Below are 9009 nucleotides of genomic sequence, written 5' to 3' on the forward strand. Positions count from 1 at the left end.
AGCAGAGAGGGGACGGCCCAGCGGCCGTCCCTGCGCACCTACCTCTGCCTTCAGCAGCCCGAGAGCCTGCAGAGCGGTCCGGGGGGCACAGGCGCAGGACAGAAGGGGCGAGGGACACACGTCGGTTACGCGGCCAGAGAAGGACCGGCGCTTCCGCTAAGGAGCTGCACACGCGCCCAGAAGGAAGGCGGTGGGCTCGCTTCCAGGTGCGCCCCGCCACACGGGAGCCCGCGGAGAGCCGCCGCCGCTCGCCGGGCGGCAGCGCTTCCCGACCCCACGGGCGCCACCGCCGCCGCCGCCGAGCAACCGCCGCCGGCCGCGCCGTCACGCGCGCGCCCACGTGAGCCCGCGCACGCTGCCCCGCACGTGCGCGCGGGCTGCGCCGGCGCCGGGGGGGGCGGGGCCAGGAGCGCCCGGCAACGGCACCGGGCGGCGGCGGCGGCGAGTGTTAGCGCTGCCCGGCGGCAGCTCTCCGGGGCTGAAGGCGGCTGTGCTGGGGGCAGAGACCTGGCGCTCGCTGCTCGGCGCGTTCCGAGGCAGCCGTGCGGCACTGTGTGCAGGGGTGGCCCGACTCTGCTTTCTGGTGCAGGGAGTATTAAAGACCCAGGGCTTTACAGCCCTGGAAGGCCTCAGCTGAAGGGCTAGTACAACAGGGAACAGTTTTTAGCAGGTTTTTTTGTTTGTTTTTGATTTGATTGTTGTCGAGTAATAATGCTGCTGTTACTGCGAAGGTCTATGGATATAGGCAAAGGATGGTCTGTAGGGGAAAGTAATATCTTTTATTAGCCCAAATCGAATTATTAGTGTATACAGCATATATTAGCACAGACTGAATTCCAGCACAGCCATTAGCTGGAAAAATCAGCAAGCCTTCAGGCACGCCAGCCACTTTTGGCCTCACAGGAAGACTGTAGCACCAGCACAGTACCTCACCCCCAAGCACAATCTGCGACACGTGTTAGATACCTGAAGCTTTTATTTATTTAGGGGCCACCAGGCTTCCCTGCTTCGCCTGCCCCGCACCGAATCCTCACCGGGCTGAGATGGGTCTCAGAAAGGCCGAGGCTGGACAATTGCGAGTGGTACCCGTGGATCGTCCTGCGCTCGGGGCTGGTGCTGGGCACCCCGCTGGGTGCTGGGGAGAGGCACTGACACCAGCCTCGGCAACTCTTGCTACTTAAATTTCCTACCAGATCAACCATCAGTCCTGGCCACAGCACGGTCCTGCTACTGCTCACGGGACACAGCACAGGTTGGGGAGCTATTTGAGAGCCCCAGCCACCCTGTGGGCAAGTGCCGCGATCAGGAGCTCCCCGCAACCCGTGTGTCACACAGGGAGCGGTACGAGCAAGTTAACAGGACATGTCTGGCCTTCCTGCCCTCTCTTGGCCTCAGGTGAGTATTGGCCCCTTCCATGCAGATCTCGGCCCTCAGGCTTTTCACAAAGGTAGATGCACAAATTGGTGTGTTTTTCATCAGCTGGACCAGATTCACTCCTTTCTTTCAAAACCCTGTCAGTGGTGGCAGCACTCACCAGGTAACAGGGGAGGCTGGGCTCGGAGGCACCTGTTGGGCTAGACAGAAAGATTAGGAGATAACGCAGTCATCCTGCAGTATGTGTATGCCTTTTATATTATGAACTCGTGGGGAGGGAGAAATAACCAGACATTCACAGGAACGGCGATAGGAACTGGCCCTCTGGTTTGCTCTTCCCTCAGGTGAAGAACCTGATCAATAGGCTGGAGCTATTTCTCACCAAGTGACTGCTTGATTATTCCATGCAAACTCAGACAAGGCCCACAAGGCAGACAGAACGCACATACCTGGGAGTAGCTTTTGGCCAGGATGTTCTCACAGGGAAGTGGGAGACGCAGTGTTAACCTCCTCAGACAGAATAATATTCAATTCAAATTGCCCGTTGAGAGATAAATGCTCTAGTTACCAAACTATTACTTAAATGCAGAGTTGCTCCTGTTCCAGCTGCAGTTTTTGTTTGAAGAATGGTGCCCTCTATTGTTCTAGAGAGAAGCTGCTGTGACTTGGGGGACGGGAAGCACGAATACAAGGTTTTATTTATTTTACCAGTACCACAAATTCTCACAGGTTTTAACATGCAAACAGTTGGCTGGGTCTGCAATGCTGAATGCACTACAAGGTCAGGACTTCAGTTTCCAGAGTTAAGTCAGGAAGGAGGTTGCTAGAGAGGCCTATGTACTGACATAATTAGTAGGAGAAACCTATGTAATGGGAGAGCTGAGAACTGCTTATTATGGTTAATATTAAGGTTAGTGAAAAGCATCAAAACATGAGTGTGCAAGGGGCTGAGGTAAGGCTACCTGTGCATCCTTAGCTTCAGCATGTCCTGACATCTGAGAGAGAAGGAGTAACCGTAGCCTAACAAGTGGCCAGTCATTAATCAGCCCATCCTCGGATGCACACCTAGGCCATCTACAAAATACAATGTGTTTGTGTACACCTGGACTGCATGTATTCCAGCTTCTTGGCACAACAGTTAGGTTTTATGCTTGGATTGCAATTTGTTCTGCAGAACAGAGAAATAAGTAGTTGAGAATATATCCATCTATCTGTAGAACATGTGAAAGGTCTATGCAAATACATAACACAGCTGGTCACAGGTGCCAATTCCAGTGTTGTAAATTACAAAGTAAGTATAGTTATTTAAAATGACCTTTGGGAATAATCTGTATGCAGTGCTCCAAGAGCCATCTAGGGGATGCATGTTCCCATCAGTGTACTGCCAGGCCAAGAAGGCATTTCCTAGAGTCCAGCTGTTTGCTGTGATAACTGAACATGCTGAGTCTGCAATTACAGCATTAAAAAAGCGCACTAATGTCATGGTGTGGCTTGGATTTGTTAACCTCAGGGCCATACATTCAAAGGGATAGAGGGTGATTCAGTTGTCCACCAAGGTCAGCATAGAGGTATTGCAGGTCCTTGCTTTTGTTTTTCCTAGGGATCAGCTATGCCTTCTCCAGGAAAAAAGCAGCCTGGTCTGGAACACCTCAACGGTCAGTTTAGGGCTATACTAACATTTTCCCTAGTGTGTCCAGGTGAACCATTTGCATTTGTACCAGTCTGTAAAGAGGGGATCTCTTCTCTCTCCCCAGACATTCCCTATTGTCACATAACAATGCCTTCAGGACAGATGCTGCCTCTTTGACTGAAGGCAGCTCTGCATTACATGAGAGTGTCAGGTTTCTGGCTGGGCCAGAAGGAACAGAGGCTGTTTAGAAGCACTTTCCCTTCACTTCTCAAAACAGCACACTGTGCAACTGGGAATGGGAACCCTTTCTTCCTTTTGATCTACCCCTGTTAATGATGCTGTGAGGCAGGTAAGACTACAGTTCAGCCGTGCAGTAGTGAACTGTAGCAGGAACATGGCTATGAAATGCCCAATTTGGGATGTATGGTTTCAAACCACTGTCTTTTCTAGGGTGTCTTCCAATCTAAAAATAGTATTGCCATGCATGGTTGCTGCTTCTGTCACAGAAACAAAAGCTGTATGTAAGCACAGTTGGCTCTTCTTGGTATTGCTTTGTGACTTTCCTAGCAAAATAGATAACTTGCATATATTGACAAGAGAAGCAATGAGCTAAATACAGTTACCTGAAGAAGAGTTCGGAGCAAACTCAAACTTTCCCAGAACCCAGCCATCCCAGAATTGCATTGTTCAGATGATAGAATTCCTGTTACTAACACCATTCAATGACATTTTCACCTCCTGGCTTTAATCAGACATGGAAGCACTGAAATGCAGTGAGCCTGTCTGCTGTGCCTCTGAGAATATGTGTGCAGTTCTATAACCAAAATAAGACCAAACAACGCCAGGAAGATTTCCCTTATTCTTAGTCCAGGCTCTAAGAATATTTTACATCTCAAAGTAAAGTGATGAAGTTAACTGGAGTCTTGATGATCTGCACTACAAGAAAACACAAACCTGACACTTTATTGTAAAATACCTTCTTCTTGTTGTTGTCAGCTTCCATGGTTTGCAGTCCCAGCCAGAGAACTTAAAATACATGGGCTCAGTTCTGCAAGAAGCTGACTTCCTTCTGCAGCTGCTGAAACCAGTGTGCTGAAATCAATGGTAGATGAAGATGTTCATTTTGCAGAGTAGAACCTTAAGTTAAAAATGGACTAATTAGATCTCATAGGTAAAATTTTTTTAGCTTTACTGGTTGAACCTGGCCCAATACTTGCAATAGGAGAAATGTAATATTAAGAGTCACTTCTTTTGAAGTGCTTACATTGTTTTGTTTGGAAGGGAGATAAATCCTCTGGTATCAGGGAAAGATTTAATTTCTGACTGAAGGGTTTGGGAAAGCTTTCGCTCTGAGTAGATTACTTGGTACCAGGGTAGTGCTTACTATTGTGCTGCCTGTGCCCACTCAGGACTTTTGCTATTGAGTTAGAGGCTTAATGCTAGACAGCAGATGACCCTCCAGCCTGACCGAACTGTTGCTGGACAACTTTATATTTCTATGTGATCAGGACAGATTTTTTAGTGACTAAGACAAACCATTTCAGACTTGAGGATTCATATACAAAAGTAGGTACAGGGAGATGACAGGCATGTACTCATTCTGTGAAGGCCCTTCATCTCCCTGGGCCTCGTTTTCCCAAGCTGACAAAAAGGAGATGACCTGACTACATAAGTGTGTGTGTGCATAGAAAAAATGTATATGTTTGAGATCATTGTTATTCAATTATAGTAACAGAAGGAGATGACTTTTCTTTCTTGGGAATTTTAGACTGTTGCATCAATGAACAAAGATATATCATACAAGCAGCTTCACTGGGTACTCACTCTTCTCAAGTCACCAAAGATGCTTTGAAACTGGCCTTGTGGTTGCATGCAGCACCTGAAATGCATTTGTCCTGTGCGATTGCATGCCTGGGATGGGCCGAGTCCATTTTTCCTATCAGAGGAGAGATGTGTTCCTTGCAGCAGGTGCCTCCTGCTGTACAAGTCCTCAAATGACCCTGGAGAAAGGTAGCAGCATGAACTTCTTTGAGCGGGACATGAGATAAGATGCAGTGGAACTGATTATTCATTGCCTTGTCAAATGCCAGTGACTGCAGTAATTGTAACTTAAATGGGTCAGGTGGCAGTGCCTTCAAATGGTCTTTGGTTGCAGAACTGAGCAGTAGGGTTGAGTCTTGATGAGGGGGCAGGTTGAGGGAAGTTCATTCTGTGCAGATCTCCAAAGTAATTGCGACTGAAGTATTTGTTAGTTAATGAAGTTTATTGGGAGCAAGCAGAAAACACTTTGGACTCAGAAAACAACCAGAAAAAGGCACCTTTCTCCCATAATTCTAACTCTCGCACACTTCCTCTCCTCAGACCCTAATGCTAAAAGGCAGTTAGGTTTCTATAGACAACCGTAAAATTGCAGCCCGTCACGGTGGATTACTAGCTGCTTATGTATTGTTGAACATCATCAGACTTGTGGAAACACTGGAACATTTAGGACTGCGAAGCAAATCGCAGCCTGCTCAGTCAAACATTTCTATCAGTTAGCTGCAGGCTCCAAGCAGCACTTTTGAAAGGAGTTGGGCTGCCTCTTGTAAGAGCATCATTTTGTAGGAAGAATGGGATTGAGCTAATGTTGAAATGAGAGTTTTTATTCCTTTACTTGCCTTACCTTTTTACCTCTTTAGAAAAAAATCCCATTTAAAGCTAAACAAGAATTCACCTTGAGAAACCCCCAGCTTCCCTCATCATGTCTGCATCTTGCTCTCCCTATGAGTAAAACTAACTCAGAGGGACTTCCTGTCAGCCTTTCGGTATGATGAAAAATGTACGTGATTGATTGCAATAGTGTCTGGATGGCACAGCCAAGATCAGACCTGCATTGTGCTATTTGCCAAACAAATAGGAAACGAGATGTTGTTCCCTACAGGGCTCACAGTATATATAGACAAAGTCAAAGGGGATGAAGCAGTATTATCTCAATCTTACAGCTGGAGGACTCCAATCCAGAGGGATTATAGTAGCCTGCCCAAGGTCATGCAGGAAATCTGTGGCAGAGCTGGGAAATGAAACAAGATCTTCCCAGTCCCAGGCAAATGCACCAGGCACAAGATAATCTCTAAAATGGAGTGGTTCAACCCACATCCATACCAAAGGTTTCAGAAAGGTCTGAGCCCTCCTCGCAGAGGCGGTGGGAATGGCACCGTTTGCACATCAGCTACACATAGGCTGTGACTAGGACACAGATCTTTATGAGTATCACTGTGTCCTTTCTGAAAGACTGTTTTTAAAGATGGAATGTTGTGTTTTACATGATTCTTCATCACGTGCTATATGCCTAGAAAATCTGCTTTTCAGATGCAGCAGCGTGACTGTGCTGCTCCAGGCATGTCAGCATGTATTGCTGCCCTCTCGTGTAAGCCTTGCTGTAATTGCAGTGATTTGACAGTGTCGAGGGGGCAAGATTATCTGGTGCCCTGCATCTAGTGTAATCTTTCACACTGGCACACAGCTAATGGACATTGTTACCTTTCTCCTTTAGCAGTGTTGCTGTCTCTGCCATGCTCATTTTGTATGGAGACAAGCTAGGTGACAACGGAGAATTCAGGTCATAGTCTTGGTAACCATGATGCAGATTTGCTAGGTCAAGGTAACAGTTAAGACAACATTATAGCAACAAAGTGTAGTTAAAGGTCAGGCAGCGTTCTCGGGTTTCTCATGAGCTTTCCAGAAGGGGCAGTTCTACCTCATTGATCAAAGTTCACCTCAGGTTGATTCTGAGTGCTAAAGTCAAATCATCATCTTTCTTGGCACACAGCATTTAATCAAAAGCAGTTTGGTACACTTGATAAAAGGGGAGATAGATAGATAGAATTTATGAGAAGCTTCATAGGCAACAACAAAGAAATTCCAATTCTTCCCCACTTAAAGGCTAGCCTGAATTTTATTTTAGCAACAGCAACTGACGGTGCCCTGTGATACCATGTCAGTGGGTCTTCAGCTGGACAGTAGCTGGAGAATTCCTTCCACTTTCCATCATACTGCTAGTGAAAGGGGCTTAGGGCAAATAAGGATCAAGTTACAGGTGTTTTAGTTGGTGTCCCTCCTCTCTTCCCTCCTCTCTTTCTTCTTCCACCAGAAGCCTTCCCTTTTAAAATACCTAGGCTGCTAATTACCAGCACTCATCAGTGTTCCACTGGAAAAGGTTTTTTAAGTGGACCTTTCATAAGGCCATCTGGAACTCTTCTGAAGATTTTTCTTCAAACTTTTGCTCATTAAAAAATAAATGATAGAAAAGTTTTCCTTCCCTCCACCTTGTTCCAGAATTGCATATGAGGTCTTTTATATTGCATTTTCTCACTAAATCTCACAATTATTTATTGTCATCTTCCTTCTGCAGAGGGTTAAAGCAAGACAAAGTGTGTATAGCTGAAACAACAAGCACAAAATACCATATGCAAAACAAGATATGCATAAAGTGAAAACTATAGTTTGAGCAACAGCATCATTCTGTATTTTGCAGGAACAGTACATACGGAAGCATGCAACTGGACAAGTCAAGACATAGGTAATTAATAAGGTAATTAGATTAGGAGACAGGTTTTTGGTATAGCTAGTAATTGTTAGAGGCAAAATACCATTTAATTCATTGGTGTGTTACTGTGCAGGAATCTGTCCTGTTGATTGGGCTTCACACTATTTCCATAACTGTTCCTCTCTGATACACCTGTGACTCAGAGAACTGGCAACTGAAATCAGTCAGGGTCATATATACAAATCCATGTGGATCAAAGCAAATACTGGAGATTAACACCCACCTGCCAACTTTCATAGCCAAAGACCCATTCTGCTATAGCTGTATCTCACCCTTTCAACTTCTGGATGACTGAACAAAAATGGTTTCTGTGATGACACTGTCCCACCCCATAAGAGACTACAGAGATCCCTGCAGCCCTCCCATGGTCAGGGATTCAGAAAAAGCCTCTCTAGGAAGTAAAACAATCACGCTTTAGTTTGCAGGAAGGGAAGACTTCTGTCTTAGCCAGGAGTCGCTGCAGAGCAAACACATGTGTGGGAGAGAGACACTAGGCCTGTGTGTGGGACAGGAAGAAGGTTTCTTACCCAGGGGGCACAGACAGACCCCCCCTCGGAAGTGATACATGGACACCAGCAAGGGCTCAGTTTATCATACAAGTGGCGAGGGTGCTCTAAGTTTATCATGTCTCTGTCAAGTTCTTTATTGCCCTAGCAGATGCCAAAGAGGCACTTTTCGAGTTACTCATCAGACAGTGCCCACTAGATAGTACCTCATGTTTATCAAATCATACTACCAGTGTTTGCTGCCCTAACAGCACACAGAACAGGGAACCCACTGCAAAGCAGGGGGAAAGTATACTGCATACCCAACTAGCAAAACAGAACAAAACAGACCAGCTACGGTTGCCTCCATCCAAGATTTCTGGAAAAATTTAATGATGAAGCAGTGACTGTCTTAAAAATACTCACTCATTAACACTAGCTACAGTACCAAAGGTAGCAAACATATGATTTTCAAGAAAGGCTGTAATGGGGACTGTTGCTCGCTGTGCCTTACTTCAGACACCAGACAACTTAGTTGAAACAATCATTAAAAACTGGGATTATAAAAAATACCACCTAGCTGACAAGGATGAGACAGGCAGAAGAAATCAGTGTGGCTTCTAAACTAGATGGACCATTGATCTAGTCTTGCAACTCATCAGTGGTCTAGTTACATTGAGCTAGTTAGTGCTGCAGCAGTCTCACACAAATATACTGCTTTGTTCTTTTAAGGCACAGCAAATGATCAGAACCGTTAGCCATGCCACTGGCTCTACGGAGCACGCTGGAAAGCCTTAGTTTCCACAAAAAAACCAGCCAGTTGACTTGCACAAAAGCAGAAAAGAATATCTTTCAGGAGCAGAGATCCTCTACAGCTCACATGGGGTCCTGCCACCATCAATTCCACTTGTAAGGGTTTCAGTGAGGCTCTGACA

This window comes from Apteryx mantelli, chromosome 1 (assembly GCF_036417845.1).
Source record: "Apteryx mantelli isolate bAptMan1 chromosome 1, bAptMan1.hap1, whole genome shotgun sequence".
NCBI classification, from domain to species: Eukaryota; Metazoa; Chordata; class Aves; order Apterygiformes; family Apterygidae; genus Apteryx; species Apteryx mantelli.